At 52.7% G+C, this 15,870-nt stretch overlaps 1 long non-coding RNA gene across 2 annotated transcripts; it reads left to right on the top strand.

Moving 5' to 3' along the window:
* The first annotated feature begins 106 nt into the window (after positions 1-106).
* LOC136017728 (uncharacterized) lies at positions 107-14,756 on the top strand. 2 transcript variants are annotated; one of them, XR_010614057.1, is made up of 3 exons: positions 107-206; positions 3,604-3,688; positions 14,249-14,756. It is a non-coding gene; the product is annotated as an uncharacterized LOC136017728 (long non-coding RNA). The 2 variants fall into 2 exon arrangements; XR_010614058.1 differs by lacking the exon at positions 14,249-14,756 and adding an exon at positions 7,834-7,915.
* The last annotated feature ends 1,114 nt before the right edge of the window (positions 14,757-15,870 follow it).

A 15,870-nucleotide genomic window follows, 5' to 3' on the forward strand; every position in this document is an offset into this window, starting at 1 on the left:
TGGGCAGGGCTGGGCTGGGCCGGGCGCCGCGGCCCCCTGCTCCCTCGGGCCCGCCCTCGGGGGCGGCCCCACAGCCCAGCCTCCCTCCCAGTGGCCAAAGGACATGACGGACAGCGCGGGGCTGACGGCCCTTCCGCTCTGCCCCGCTACCGGGCCCGGCACCTGGGCCCGCCATGCCGCCGGGGCTCCTCCGTACCTGCCCGGCGGTAAGTTCCGCGGTCAGCGCAGTCAGTGCCGCGGCGGTACTGAGCGGGGCCGGCGCTGTGGTGGGTCGGAGGGGAGCTCGAGCGCGCAGCCCCCGCGGGGCCGGGGGGTCAGAGAAGAGCGCAGCGCCGGGCACCCCCCAGGCATTCCCCGGTCACCCCTGGGCTGCGGGTCGCCCCTCCCGGCCCTTCTCCCAGAGTGAGCGACCAGGGAGGGGGCTTCGGGGCTCGCAGAGACCGCTCCCGCTTTCTCCGGCAGAAGCAGAGCGATGTCTTGACACCGGCGCGGCTTCCCCACGTTGGTTTCGCGGGTGCGGGAGGGAAGTTCTTCCTTGGATACGGTCGCCTTGTTACAATAAAGCACTTTTTTCACTAACGAACATCTCACGGGTGGTGCACGAGAGGGCTGTGAGCCGTGAGAGTTACCATTTTTGGTGGAAAACCACAAAGCGACCGGGAAAGGAGCTGCGGCTTCGCTTGCCCCTGGAGGCGACGGGACGGGGCTGGCAGCACCCGGGCATCGATCGGGACTTCGGTGCTCCCTGGCCTTTCGAGGCCGGCGCTGGTTCTCCTGCAGTCCTCAATGTCACCAAACACTGCTTCGCGCAGTGCTGCAAAGCGCCAGCGCCTCGCTGCTGATTCAGCTTTATCAAAGGCACTGCTGCGTATTAACAGTTAAAGGAAGAACAGGCAAAGCTGATAGAAAAGTATGCGTGGGTCACGCCGTATCTGTGGAAGGGGTATTTGGTTTGGCACTGGGTGTACGGACCGTGCTCCCTGAGCTTGTATGTGTGCCTCTTACATACATCCCGCACACATCAGGCTGCACACGGGATCACCGTCTTCCCGGCTCCAAACAAGGATTTAACACAGGTTTCTTTTCTTTTTTTTCCTTTTTTTTTTTTTTTTCCTTTTTCCTAAGAATCTTTCTTGTTTCTTTTGGTTTTGTTTGTTTGGGCAGGGGTCTTGGTTGGCTAGGGTTTTTTGTGGGTGGTGGTGTTTTTTCCTGAGGGAGTTAGAGTCTCGAAGGTGCAGGCTTTATACATAAAAATTGAAATGAAATAATGTGGTGACAGGAGTGCACAAAATGTCAGCGAGTAAAATATGAAATTGATGTCGTTGGTGTCTATGAATACTGTATAAATATTCATTTAATTTGAAAAGTTCGTAAGATATTTTCAGGGGAAAAGATCAAATTAATTGAGCTAGATTTCAGAGCCTGCACATATCGCAATGAGTGCGGATGGTTAGGAACAAGTAGGATGTTGCAGGACATAGCGCAGAAGTTAGTACCATGTTGCAAACATTTTTGTGGTGGGAAAGCGGCTATCGTGGGTCTTTCTCAGGTAGCCCTTTGTTTGATCGGAATATCGGCGGATACTTCTGTTTCCTTCATAGGGATTGAATAAAAAAACCGAAGAAAAAAACCCCAAACCCAGCAACAAAAGAGAACCCAGCAACATCTATGGCGGTTTTGTCGTTGTTTCAGAACTATGAGCTGCCCATTCAGAATATTACACTTGTAAATCGGGGTGCTTCCCTGACCTAAATAAAATTACCTTGGCAAAGGGGGCACACACACACACGCACGCACGCACATCGCCGCGCAAATGCCATTATCCAAAGGCGATAGTATGCTGCGCAGGCAATACTCGCAGGCATTTGCTGAAGCAAGAATCCTTTTCAGTGTTGTGAGCTGACCTGCTTTGGATATGTTTTAAAGGCAGGAGGCATTGAACGAGTAGGACCAGGATCCAACCTTTAATTAAGTTAATTATGCAATTAAACAATGGAAGGGGGTGCGCTTCCGTAAAACTTCCGGTCCTCACTAACAGCGTATTTATCCTTGAAGCAGAGTCGATAGAGGGATCCCCGGCAGCCTGCCTGCTGCCCCGCTCACACATCCCCTCCCGTTGCTTCAGCCCAGTCCAGTGGCGAGTGCCTGGGGCCAGCTCGGGCGCCTGCCACTCCTGAAGCTCCCCAGGGCTGCTGGGATGCTCGGGCGCGCCCCGGCGCTGCTCTCCCAAACTGCCCGCGCAGCTCCTCTCCCCATCTGTGCCTATTATGTGCAGAGTTGTGTCCTTTCCTCCCCTCTCCGCCGTGTCCTCCAACCTGTCTGTTCCCCCTCCTTCCTTCTCCCAGCCCTCCACCCCCGAGACCGCCTCTGATCTCCTGGATATTTGGTTTCTTTCCCGTTCTCAATGTGTGTTCCTGATGTGGTCCTGTCGGAAAAGCTCGTTTACTCTGCTCTGGTCTCCAGTGGTTTAAGGATAATGTTTATCAGAAGTGAACGTGCTCAACTTGTTTCCATTCAACTGCTGAGTGTGGGCTGAAATACCAAAGGTCACATCTACAGTGAGTCGGTAGAGGGCAGGGGGAGCCGAGAGGAATACGAAAACATTATAGTACACAACAGCCTGTTGATCGCTTCTGACCTGCCTGGCGAAAATATTTACTTTTTTTTTTCAGGTAGGAAATCACTGAAGAACCGGGGGGAAAAGGCGGTAGGGAGAGGAGGGCGAGGGGCGCAGAGTCGGAGCTCCTCCACCAGGAAAAGGGCACGCGTGGCTGGGCAGGGGCTCGCCCTAGATGAGGTCGTTCCACCAGCAGCCGCCCCGGCACGCAGCCGCGTCTCACCGCTGGGTCCCCAAGACTAGGCAAAGCAAAGCGGGGTGGCTGAAGGAGACTCGGCAAGGGCTAGCCAAGAGCCGGGTTTCCCCTCACACCCCTTCGCCTCCGCGCCGGAGAGGGGGACTGAACCGTGCCCTCCCGCACCATGCTGCCCGGATGCCGGCGGCTGGTCTCTCTGGGGTCACTACCTCTGTCTGCCTGACCCCGACATCGGGCCATCGCAGAGGGGAGCTAGCGGCTACTTTCCTTCCCTCAAACGCGGTCTTCTGGCCTTCTCTACGAAATGGACTTGGCGTGAGTTGCCTGCAGCAAATCGCCCGTACGGCAACAGTCCCGGTCCCGGCGAAGCTGCTGCTGGCAACCCCTGACTCCCTCCCCCCGCCACCCCGCCCTTGAGTGCCTTCTCTGGCGTTTTCTGGGGCCGGGGACCTCCCGAAAGTGCCTCCCGAGAGCCGGGAGCTCGATACCGGCGCGGCGGCATCTCTTGTCCCCGCCGGCCGGGCTGCGATCAGAGAGGCAGCCGAGGCCGCCAACGCTTCTGTGCTCAGCGCGACGTGGCCGGCTCCGGCCTCCCCGGGACTCTTTCAGCGAGAGCCCGTCCTCCACGGAGGCTTTTCTGTGGAGACTTCGGGGCATTCAGTGCCTCGCTGAGCCCCGGCTCCCTCCGCTTCCCCGCTGTAGGGAAAAATCAGCCTAATATAACACGGCACACACACACAGCCCCTCTGAAGCTGCAGATTTTTAACGCCTTTTTTTGTTTTCCTCGAAGGAAGCTGAACTCCCCTCCTTACAGAGGGGAGAGGGATACTGAGAAGCTGTCAAGGCAGAAGGATGCTCACATGACAACACATTTTGTAAGTAGAAGCTCCCTCCCTCCTACCCTTCCCGAAAGGCAAAGCCCCCCCTTCTCCCATGAGTGTGGTCGAGTGGATGGGTTTCTCGAGGTTGTGTGTGGAAGATGTGGGTCTGGGGTGAGCGGACGTTACAGCCACACAGAAGTGGTGTGGATTGTAGCAAGAACAGTCGCGCACTGTCTCAGTTGCCCTGTTTTCTCCTCGCTAGCTCCTGCTATGCGGTGCAGAGCTGCCAAATTTCCCCTCCCGCTTTCGCTCCAGGGAAGAGATATGAACAGTTTGGAGGGGAAAGGAGACCTTGGAGCAGGAGCAGGGGTGAGGGGGCAATGCAGTGGGGCTGTCGGATAAACTTTTGGACACGTCTGGATTAAAGTCAGAGAAAAGCTATCAGAGGCAGGTGGAAGGGCAGCGACAGCCTCGGGCTGTGGCTGGAGGTGACCCATCCTGGAGAGAAGGTGCTGTGTTATGTAGACCCCCAGAGCTTTAAAATGAAGCTTTCGTTTTGTACACAGCTATTCCTTCACGCGGGAGTATAAAATCCCACAGGATCTCCCGGGATCGCTCCCATTTTCTGCGTGGTGTGTAAGAACCAAATGCAGGATGCAGGGGCCCTCGGGTATCCGCGGGTATTGGCTGCCGTATGCATTTCCTTATGCGGCAGAAGAGCTGAACCCAGCAGGTTAGCGAGGGCACCGTGCCTTAGTGGGGCGCGGGAGGGGGCCCAGGGCCGATTCCGGCTGACCCCGCTCTCCACTAGTAAAGAACGGAGGGAGTTCTCTCCCTCTCTCCCATCCCGAGCCTGCGGGCTCGAAAACACCTGGTCTGACATCCAGGTCTCAGGTGTGTCGGGCCCCTGGCATAGTTTGGGACAAGCGCACTTCAAACAAGCCCCCGGCAGACGCTTGCTTGGAAGCGGAGAAGAGGAAGGGGTTCACGGGAGGCTGCCCCTTTCTGCAACGTGCGACTGCAGGACGGGACCTCCGCTCCCGCAGTGCCGAGCCCCTTGGCGAAGCCCAGCCCCCGCCCTTATGGAGGAGCAGGCCTGGTATTCCACTTATTCTCCCCTTTTGGGGGAAAAAAGGGCTTCGTAAAAACGATTCTGGGTCACGTTGCAGATCCTTCGTTGGTAGATGTCTCGTCTCTTACTGCCACCCGCTGCCTTATTTCAGCTGCTAAAAACCAGACGCTTCTATGTTTTTGTTTACAGAAATTGCCCGCGTTCAAGTACGAAAGTAGTTGTGAATTCATAAGGGAATATTTTTACATTAACTGAATTAACATAACACTCAAACATGCACGGAAATACTGGTAACGACTCTGAAACTCCTACAAAGGATTCCTTTTTGTTTTGTCCCCTCTTCAAACAAGCTGCGGGGTGAAGGGAGGGGGCAGTGCCATGTGTGAGTGCGTTATTTCAATTTTAAGAAATTGATTTGACGTCAGAGACAAGACAGGGAATGGAAATGCAGTAGGATGAAGTTGTGTTTAACAGAGTTTCATCGGGTGCAAACAAGCCATGTCCGAACAGTCCCTGTATACTTATGAAGCAATGGCAGGCAAAATACTCAGGTCTTGGAGTCACCTTAGCGATGACAGACCCCAAAATCTGAAGGGAAATGGAACATAGCAAGAAATCAAGGCACAAGGCTTTTGAGTGTCGTGCTTTTGGGGTGAGGACGCAACCTCCTGCAAATCTCCTCCCCGGCGTGCAAGAGCGAGGGAGCTCCTTTTCAGCGGTTAGAAAATGTCCTGGCAGTGTCGGGATGTCTCGGCGGCTTGGCTGGGGCTCAGGCATCATGCCGGAGCTCAGGCAGCGGCTACCCGCGGTTCGGCGCCGTCCAGTTCCCCGCGCCCGGCCCGGCCGGGGCTCTCAGCCCCCGGGGATGCCGCGGGGAGCCGGCCCCCGGCCTGCTGGGACGAGGAGCCGGCAGGGTCTGTATAAGCTCAGGCGACCCGTGGCGAGTGCCTCCGGGAGCTTGGCTCCTTCCCAGGAGAGAGGCGCGGACAGACCCGATTGCCTCGTCGGGGTCGACCCCGGCGTCTCAGGTTCGTAGCAGATCTTCTCCAGCGAGGGCAAGAACGCCTGCACTTTGCTGGGATACATTGAAGACAGATGAACAGGTGAAATAAACGTGTAGCTGTGCGAAAACGGGCAAAGAGACGGGGGTTAACGACGCCCGGCGGACCGAGCTGCCCCGCCAAGTCCCCCCGCTGCCGAGTCCCGGGGCTGCCCCAGCCCAGACCACCCTCTCCCCGGGTATTCCTCCCGGCCACGGCAGCCGTGCCACCGTTCGACTGCTGCCACCTTCGTCTGAGTATACAGATCGAGGTTGGAAGGGTTGGGGGGCTGCGGTGGTGTCTTAATGATGTGTTAGTTGCTTGGACACGTTTAATAACTTTGCCGCCACTTGTTCTTAGCAGCACCTCTGGAAACCAGACAGTGTCTCATTAGGGCTTTCCTGGTGCAAACATTTGACTTGAATGAGCGGTGCTGAGTTAATTTCTCTTTGCACTAGGATTTGTTTAATGACATATAGGGAAATAGACAATTCTCATGGACCAGGCCATAAAGCTACAGAGGGCCAGATTTTAAAAGCATATTTTGTTCTAATAAAGCAACCGGGTTTTCATTTGTCACATGTTACATGAATTTAGAGTAAATTAAAAAAATACCTCTATTGTTCTGCATTAAATTATAGGAACCAATTGGGAATTCCTAGGCAATTTTCTCCATTTCTGCCTTCGCTTCTGCAACACCTAGTACCAGTGCCACCTACAGGAATAATTGCATTTTTGAGCTGCTTTCAAGAAACCATAAGCGAGAGTCCTGGTAGCTCTGTCGTCTTCCAGGACACATAGCAGGAAATCTAGCTCCCAAAGTCGTTCGGGTTTTTTTCATGGCTTTCCTTCGGGATCACGCAGACACAAAGGGCCGCCGGCCTCTCCATGCCCAGGGGCGGCAGGAGGGCCGGAGCCCTTCCCGAGGAGGCAGCGGGGTCGCTGCGAGCCAAGGTGAGGGGCAGCAGCCTCTGCTCACACCGAGCAGTGTTCCAGGGTGTCGCTGGCGATGTCTGTTCGGTACCGGGGAGGAGGTTGAAAGTGGGAGGTGAAGGGGAGCCCCATCCTCCACTTGCTCCGGCGGAGAGGAGCCCAGCACGGCTAAAGGCACGGAGAATTTCAGAGCTCGCCTGCACAGCGACTCAAATCAGTGCCTGTTTATATCCTGGCAGTGTTTTTACGAGAGGCAGCCATAAGCCAAAGGAGGCTCTGCCTCCTGCACGGTTCGGGGCTTTACCTTAGCCTGGCGATTTATAACGCATGTCTCCGGAATTCTAGGGCAAGATTAATTATCTCCTCCTTTGCCTCTTTGGTGGGTGAGGCCATAGCTACCAGCGGGGTTTCTCCTTCGCTGCGGCCGTGCAGTGCAGCGGAGTGAGCCCAAAGTTGTTCTCTGACGCTGGGGAGTGGCCGGGCCGGCCGTAACGGCCCAGGCTTCGCTCCAGCAGGTGACTCCGCAGGGAGCTTCCTCGTTTGTCCTTTCATGCGGTTAAACCGACCCCCTAAGTACTTGTCTTCAGGACTTAACCTCTGTGGTTATCCTTTGGACCAAGTTTGAGAATCCGCCTTTTTCCTCTCGATTCTTTCTCTTTACGGGTTTCCAGTTACCGTATCTTTACGTGCGCATAAACCCCTTACCCAAAAAATGTGTATACACATACACTTGCCCTGTGCATTGTACTCGTTGATGCCCTGTTGCTCTGGAAAGGAGGGACTCCAGTGGCGACCTGAGAGGTGTGTGCAGGTGGGACGCCGGTGTCACTCACGGTGCTCCCCGACCGCTGCAGTTCGCCCGGGACAAGCGTGGGTTGGGGGGGGGGGGGGGGATGGTGGGGGGGTGGGTAGCGGAGAGGGCAGGTGGGACACACAGGGCCCGGGCGAGCCAGGGCGGGCTGTGACTGGGAGCATTTCCAGAAGGAAAGGGCTGGTAGCGTTTTTCTCCAAAACCTCAACACCTCTTGCAACACTCACAAAACACGGAGGGTTTTTCTTTTCCTGGTAGGGTAGGAAACGCGATCATGTTCATGAAAGAAACCGGGGGTTTTGGCCTGAGCTGAAAGACTTGTAGCCATTTTAATGTTTTACAGCCTGGAGAAAACTCGACCGTTCCTTCTCTAAGGGTTTCCTTTCGTTGTGAGAATAAAGCGAAGAAATAGAAGAGCCGCGGGGAGCGAGTCAAGCTGCCTTTCTCGCTGTCCCATTCCGTGACGCTCGGTGCGGGCCCGCAGCTGCGCTCGGTGCTCGGTCGCCGGGGGGGACCCTGGCGTCTCGCATCTCATCCCTCTCCCCAAAGAGTCAGTGACATTATTGACGCACGTGAAAACAAGTGGTTTGCACCTGAATTATTAAAAAAGACGTAATCGGACGCGGAGTTCGCTATCTGTTGCTAGGGGATTTTATAAAGTAAACGAAATTTTCTGCCTCCCCGGCTTAAAGCTTGCGCTGTGAAACTGTTTTTTACACGGCAGATGCACGGCTGAGCCCTGCCCGCTTGGAAATGGAAGTGTCATTTCCCCCTCGTTACGTACCAAATAGCCACCTTGCCGCTCTCCCCAGCAGCCTGCGCTACCGCTTCCCTGGCAGAAGCCCGGCTTCGGGCTCGCCCGGGGGGCGATAAGCTCTTGCCATCCGCGGGGGCTGGAACTCGGCGGGACCATGGCACGGCAGCAGCGCCCGCCGCGGGACAGCTGCCCCCGGGCGTGCAGACCTTGAGGGCCCGGTTTCTCACCAGGACGTGTCGATTTCGTTTGAGAAGTATTTCTCTCCTGCAACTGTGGTCTAATAACTGAGAAGATAAAACTCACCCAGAGCATTTACAACCTTGAGATGCCGCAAGGCTTAATCCAGAATCGTGCTGTAAATATATAAATATATAAATATATAAATATATAAATATATAAATATATAAATATATAAATATATAAATATATAAATATATAAATATATAAATATATAAATATATAAATATATGTTTGGTTTTTTTCCTTTGGAGGCTGCTATTTCTAGCTACCACTGCCCACCGAACGTGGCTCTGCTCCCGGTGCCTCTCGGCGCGGAGGGGTTATTTCTTTCGGGCATTTGGCGGCGTTAGAAAACGACATTTAAGAGTGGATTCTCTCCGGGTTTTCTTCCAAACGGAGAAATAACGAGTAAAGCGGGGACGATGCGGAGCCAGCGAGGAGCTGAGGAGCATTTTGCTGTGATTTTGCTTACCGGCTACTTCCTTTCCCTCCTTTTCTGGGGGCTGCGAGTGCTAATGTCCAAGCCCCAGAGCCTGTGGCTGTCTACAGAAGGGACCTCCCTTTGACCTAATCGCAAAAGGACCCACCGGGACCTGCATCCAGTCCCAGGGAACATGTGCAGCCCAGTGGATGGGGAGAGGCGGGCCCCTAGCCAGCAGCCGGCACGTCGGGCGACACCTTGCCCCTCCTGTAGCTGCCCACCTCCCACCCCAAACCCCGGCCCACCCTGTGGGAGAGGGGGCAGCAGCTCCAGGGCCTGGGCTGCTGAAGCGTCCCACTCCTGGCAAGGGAGTCCTGGATCAATCCCGATGGGATCAGTTTCCGGGCTGGAGAGCAGAATCCAGCCTTTGCAGTCCATGCACTGCCCAGGGATTACTTCCAAAGGTAGAGCTGAGGGAGGAAGGCGAGAGAATCTTGCTGTATACAGCCCTCTGCTGAGCACCAAGACATCGTCTCAGCGGCTTCTGGCGGCTTCACGCCGACAGGTCCCGGGGACTGCTGTCTGCCCCGCCACGGCTCAGGCTTCCTCGCCACATCCCAGTGCCACCGACTTGGCCCTGGTGGCAAATATCCGTGTTACAGCGGACTGCAGTTTACCGCCGGCCCCTGCCACTGCCCCAGTACTGATGCCCCAGGTGATGCATCCACCGGCCTTAGCATCTATTTCCTTGACAGTTTTCCCCCTCCCCAAGAATGAGATCTGAGTTATCCTCGTTGGGGACATTCTTTCTCAGAGAGTTTCAGGTCATCTCAGGCTGGCCAATGGGCAAAAGGTGCTTGGCTATGGGGCAGGGGAACAGCAGGGCCGTGGGATATGTGGGCTTTTCCTGCTGTGTGTAGGAGACTAGGACCTATAGGATGGGAAGAAAGGTGATGCCAAAGCCTCCAGAGAAAGTTTGCTGGCAAGACCTCCCAGTATAGCTGCTGCGAAGCCCTGCAGAGATGATGCGCGGCGACTGTCCACACCCCTGTACCAGGGCTTCTCTGCCTGAGAAAGTCCGATGCTTATCCCAAATCAGAGACCACGTGAGACCTTAGGGAACCCTGACTCGGCCTCCCGCCACAGTGCAGTGCGAGATTTACTGCATCCCTGCAACTTCCAGGATCGAGACCAGGAGCCAAGACCTAACCCAGGCGGGTGAGCCTTAGCTGCAAAGCCCTGCTGCCTGTCCCTGGGCAGAGGCGGGCTGAGGTGGGGCTTGGGCACAAGCTCAGAGACTGGGACCCATATCTATGAACTCAACAATTTAGGAAACTCAGCCTAGGTGTTTCTCTTTATTGTCAAAACCTGCAGGTATTTTCCGACGTCTCTCTTGTGTCAACAGGATTACCGTGAACAGCCTGTTAGTCTCTGGGAATCAGGGTATATACCATGTAGTATCTCTCCTATGTACAAACACCCTCGAGTTATAATAGGAGTAATAGATTAAATGTCACATAGGGAAAAAAAGAGCAAACAACATCCAGTTGCTCTGCACATTTGAAGGGTTTGTTTATTCTTTATATGCACACAGTTCAGGATGAAGGTGGGGGCTTCCATGGTATTTGAATAAGGTGCCTTTTCTATCTTGTTTTCAATCTCTATCTTCCACCAGTAAATAGTGACTACCAAAAAAACCCCACCCCATTATAAATCGCACTCGCTGTAAGCATAGTTGCAAGACCAAGTAATTGCGATGTGCAGATTTGAAAATTTATTTAAAAGAATCCAATAATCATAGGCGATTTATTAATGTGGTGGTATTGTGAACAATTTGCAATATTAGGACAGTTGCAGCACCATGGAAGATACAAACCCAGGACTAGCTTCCTCGGTTAATTACCATACAACTTTCTTTAAAAACTTGTGGATGGTTTCTTTAGGAACAAAACCAATTTAAAACCTCTGAACCTTTTCCTTCTGTATTTCTGTGCCTATAAACAAAATACAGTTTCTCATTTACAAGCAGATCTGAGCATACTGTTCTGAGGAACAATACAAAAGAGGTAGGATTACACCTGGTAGGCAATAAAGATGAACTTTAGCTTGGCTTTCAGAAATGTTCTTTAATGAAAGTCAGGGGTTCGGTTTTGTTTTGTTTGGTTGGTTTGGGGGTTGGTTTTTTTGTTGTTGTTGTTTGGTTGGGTTTTTTTTTTTTGTGTGTGCTTGCATTGTTAGCTTAGTATTTTCTTTGAATGTACAAGAATTAATATCGGTCTCCTTTAGCTGTATGTATATGGCTGTATGCATGCAAGTGCTCGCTGGTGGCACCAAGGGAAAGGTTTTAAGCTGTCAGGACTGCCACATTCAGTGGCACTGGGGCAAGGACTCTACCGGGTCGGACCTGTATTAGTGAATGGGCGTGGAAAAGCCGAGTGCAGGTAACAACGCAGCGGAGAGGGGAGCCCCGCCGGGACACCGAAGAACCCCGGCGGGCTCTCCCACTCAAGACACTCGCCTTCCGAGCCTGCCGGGCAACACCCTCCCTCTGCCAGCTGAAGGTTACTGCATCAGAACAGCGCGAAGCAATGGGGGAAGCCGGTGCCTGGCCGCAGCACACTGCTGCAGCACCTCGCATCTCCCTCTGCTCCGCTTCCGGCAGCGGCTTTTTCCCTATCTCCCAACCCGGGGGTTACCCTGACCCAGCAGCAGCCTCCGGGCCCCGCGCGGCCGCAGCCCTGGGCAGCGGACACCGTGAGGCAACGTCGAATACGAACGGGGGGAAATTCGCCATCCGCCGGGCTTTTATCACCTTAAAGGCTGTAGCTTTTTGACTGGGAAACTGTGCGGCAGGGAGACTCAGGTTGCCTGCCCCATCCTTCCCCTTTAGCCAGGGCACTCCCGGGATGGAGAGGAGCGGAGGAATGCGGAGCCAGAACAGCCCTGCCCCGGCAGCACACACCTGGGGGCAGGGAGCGCGCCCGCCCGCGGATACTGCGCGCAGTGCCTTGTCTGGCTTCGGGGGAGAGGGGAGTCGACGGGACTGGGAAATGCCCCTCCCCTTTCTCTCCCGGCGGGAAGAACGGCGGCAAGAGCCTGTCCTTTCCCATCTCACGATCCATACATAGTTGTGTATATATGCATATATTTGTTTTCAGGGTAGTTGTGTCTTATACGAACCGGAGCGTTTTCTGGGAGCGCGAAGCTATTTCTTCCGCGGGAGCTTTGCCGGAGTAAACAGAGCAACGTTTGCCTCCGGCTCCTGCACCGGTGCTCCCCGGCTGCGTGCTTAAACCCAACGCGTTTCTTCCTGGTCCTTTATTTTCCTCTTTATGTACTTTGGGGCTCTCTAAATAAGCTGTAGATAAAATCTATAAAACTCTTCTGGCGTCAGAAGCAAACGCAGTAAATGTAGGCACTTCTGCCTCTCTATCTCTCCTTGAATCTTGGAGCAGAACGGGAAAGGCTCAACGATGCGGACAGAACGAGAGGGAAACGTATTTTCTTGGGGCTGACGAATTACATTTCTATCGGCAGGAGCCCTAAATCAGGGCAGGAGGGAGCCGGGGTGCCGGGCCCGGCTGCAAGGAGCTCTCCTTCCCTCCTTTCTTCCCTCCTTTTTTCTTTCCTTCCCTCTTTGCCCCCCTTCTTCCCTTCTTGGCTCCCCGCCCGGTGGAGGGGCAGCTCCGCTTGCCCGGTTTGCTTGCTAGACTGATGTGCTATTTCTACGGTGTTTGTACACATTGCACAGTAGGAAAAAGGATGCCTTGCATCCGTGAAATAGCTGGCGAGAGAAACAGCTCTGCCTGCCACCCCCGGTCTTCGGGGCTGCCAGGAGGGGAGGCAGGAGCTGTGGGTGCACCGCTTCTTGGTTTCTTAGGGAAACCTAGTTTTATTCTCTTGCCAGGTTGGCATTTACAGTGATTAGCGATTTGGAGCAATACTCGCCTCGTCCCGCCTACCAGAGATCGCTGTGGGAGCAGCTGCCTCCCTCCGAAATGCCGTGTTTGGGTCTGACACTGGGCAGCCCGGGAGCGGCTCAGGGTCAGACCCTGGTGCAGGGGGGGACCTCGGCCGTGCCGGAGGGAAGATGCGCCCGCCAGCTCTGGTGGGTTATTTGATTTAGTTTATTTTGTTTTGTTTTTCTCAGGTCTTGGGAAAGCAACTTCAGGAGAGAAGGAAACATTCGGGTGATGAAAGGTCCCTCTCCCATCACTGAATTATAGCCAGTGTGCCCATCCCATCAAAACCATCATGTTACAGACTTTGCCCCACCAGCCAGGCTCCAGGACCAGGCCCATATGGAAGGTGACCCCGTTGCCTAGCAGGGACTGACTTAAATGGGGCCTGATCTCTGCTGCTCCTGCACCCACAGCCGTCGGGCTTCCCCCTCTGTCTGCTAGCCGTCTTCTTTAAGTGTGGCTTCTCATCTGAAATAGAGAAGCAGCTCGGCAGCTTCTCTCAAGTCAATGTCATGTGTGTTTAGAATAACTCTTGCTCGCTGAGCGTCTGGGGTGGAGGAAGGGCTCTGAGCTTCACTGTGCTGGGAATTTTCCACTTTAAATTCAGTCACAGAAACTGGTTGTTTCCAGTATGGAAAGCGCTCCAGGCCTCTGCATGATTAAACTCATCTGCAGCGTTTGGAATGGGACATTGCAGTGACAGGGAGACTGGGACTTTCTGCTGGGTCATGACAAGGCTGCAGGCATTGTAATTTAGAATCATAGAATCTCAGAATGGTTTGGAGAGTATTCATATACCAAAGGCTTATGTCTTCCTCTCTCTCCTTTCCCATCTCCCTCTGAGCATGAAATAATCCTGGACTAAGTGCAACATTTATGTTTAACACTCCCCTGTATGTTTGAAGCAGACACACAATTTTGAGCATAACTAGTGAGCTATGAAAGACACATTAAAGCATTATCATTCATCCACCTTATGGTGGCATCTGCTTGAAAGAAGGTGAATCCCATGTTGATAGTGATGATGATTAGCTTATTTGCTGTAATTCGAAACCACAGGAAACAAGATCAATACACTTTAAAGTGATAGGGTGGCTCTCATTGATGGCTAGTTTCAGTTTCTTCACCCTTCCCTCTGCCAGTCCCAGGATTACGGTTTTAACTTTATGCTTTCCCTCCTTCTCTAGTATCAATATTGTACTTGAATAAGATTACTCACAACCAAATAAGGGCTTTTCTGTTAATAGTCTCTGTCCTTGAAGCCCTTTTTTACCTTTCAAGTCCTTCAATACTACAGAAGTCCTGTAGTCCTTCCTGAGATCCAGTTAGCCTCTCGCAGCACTAAAGAAATCTCCGATTACTTCTCTTCTTCCTTCAGGTCATTATGTTTGTCTGCTGGCAAGAATGCAATACCTGAAAACCATTCCACTGATCTATGGAGCAAGACTTCCTTCCAGCTGATCATAGTGCATGGGAAGAACAAGTCCTCTCAGATGAACTAGTATGTTAAAGCCATCAACGTCGTCTCCTGTGCCCAGCCATGGGCAGAGCTCAGCCTTCCCTGGGCTGCCAGTGGGTGTGGAAGCTGCCTGGTGCTGGCATGCCTGGAATTTCATGCTCAGTACTGGGCACTTGCACAGTCAAGCCCAGGTTTCCAGGTATTTTCTTTCTGGGCTTAATTCCACCATCATACTCCAGAGCATGTAATATCTTATTCAGCAGGGAGTTTCACTCAGTCTTAGTCATGAAGATGGAACTGGTCCTACAACAACAACAGTAATAGTTCTTTACCTGCGTCCTTTCCAAAACTCCCTACATGGCCTCTCCATCACAAAAGCAAACAAGCTCCCAGAAAGCAGCAGCAAGTTCAGAGAGATCTGACTCCTCACCAGCCTGAATTTTGCCAGGTGTTTCTTGCTCCAAGAGTTTGAGCTATAGCTTGAGCTAGATCATATCCTTTCTAGTATTGAACTTCTGGGAAGACACCAACTATTTTATGCAATGGGGAAATAAACAAACACTTTTAAAATAAAATTACCTAGTGGTTAACAATACTGACTTTCGTGTACTCTGCTTCTAACATGAATCTACCTAGCCTTAGTTTTCAGAGACCAGAAAGCAGAATTACTCTACCTTCTAGTCAAAAAGTCTCTGTATTTGGTAATGGGAGTGGATTACAGCTCTTGGCTCAATATCCCATTCTCCCTCCTTCCTATGCTTCCATTCCTATACTGAAGTCTGTGGGAGCTACACATGGGCATTGGGAAGAGGTCTTGTGCTTATTAGCTGCTTTAGTACCGCAGCCTGGTGAAAGGTGAGACAAGTCAGCCCACTTGTAACAGCTGAATAATTGGGCGTAGAACTTTGGTGACAGCTTGGTCTGTGCACGATTATTCATTCCAGGTATTTCTGATTTTTTGTATTCTTCCATTTTGGTCACATCCAGCTCAATATTACAAGGTGCTGAGTAACAGCTTAGGAACCCTATCAGGTAATGGCTCCAGGGTTTGTTTACCAACATCCACTAGAGACTCCAGCTTTTCTGTGGAAACAGAGACTGAGCCCAGGCTTATCCAGGTATCAAGCTGTCACATTCCTTGGGGCCTGCAGAGCAAACTGGCCTTTGTGATGAATGTTTACCATGACTATAAGGCAGCTGTGTTTAGAAAGTCATTTCAGGAAAGTCTAGAAATAACCAGCTGGATTTCCATAACAGATTTGTACCTAATTGCAAGGGAAGAACAATTGTTCATCAATCGGAGGAGCTTTGCATCCGTCACAGGTAATACAATGAAACGGCAGGGACAAGACTCAGAGTTAAGAAATGAGGGAGGGAAGTCTTTGGGGTCTAAATGTCACTCAGTACTAACTCAGCTTTTTATTAATGATTTCAGCATCTGTTCCTGAAACTTTAATAGACAAGCCAATTAGTGTAATTCTGATCTCTGTGCCAGTGATAAGTATTTGTGCTCAGTGGGACTGTCATTAGCTTTAGATTCT

Source organism: Lathamus discolor, chromosome 6 (assembly GCF_037157495.1).
Source record: "Lathamus discolor isolate bLatDis1 chromosome 6, bLatDis1.hap1, whole genome shotgun sequence".
Taxonomy (NCBI): Eukaryota; Metazoa; Chordata; class Aves; order Psittaciformes; family Psittacidae; genus Lathamus; species Lathamus discolor.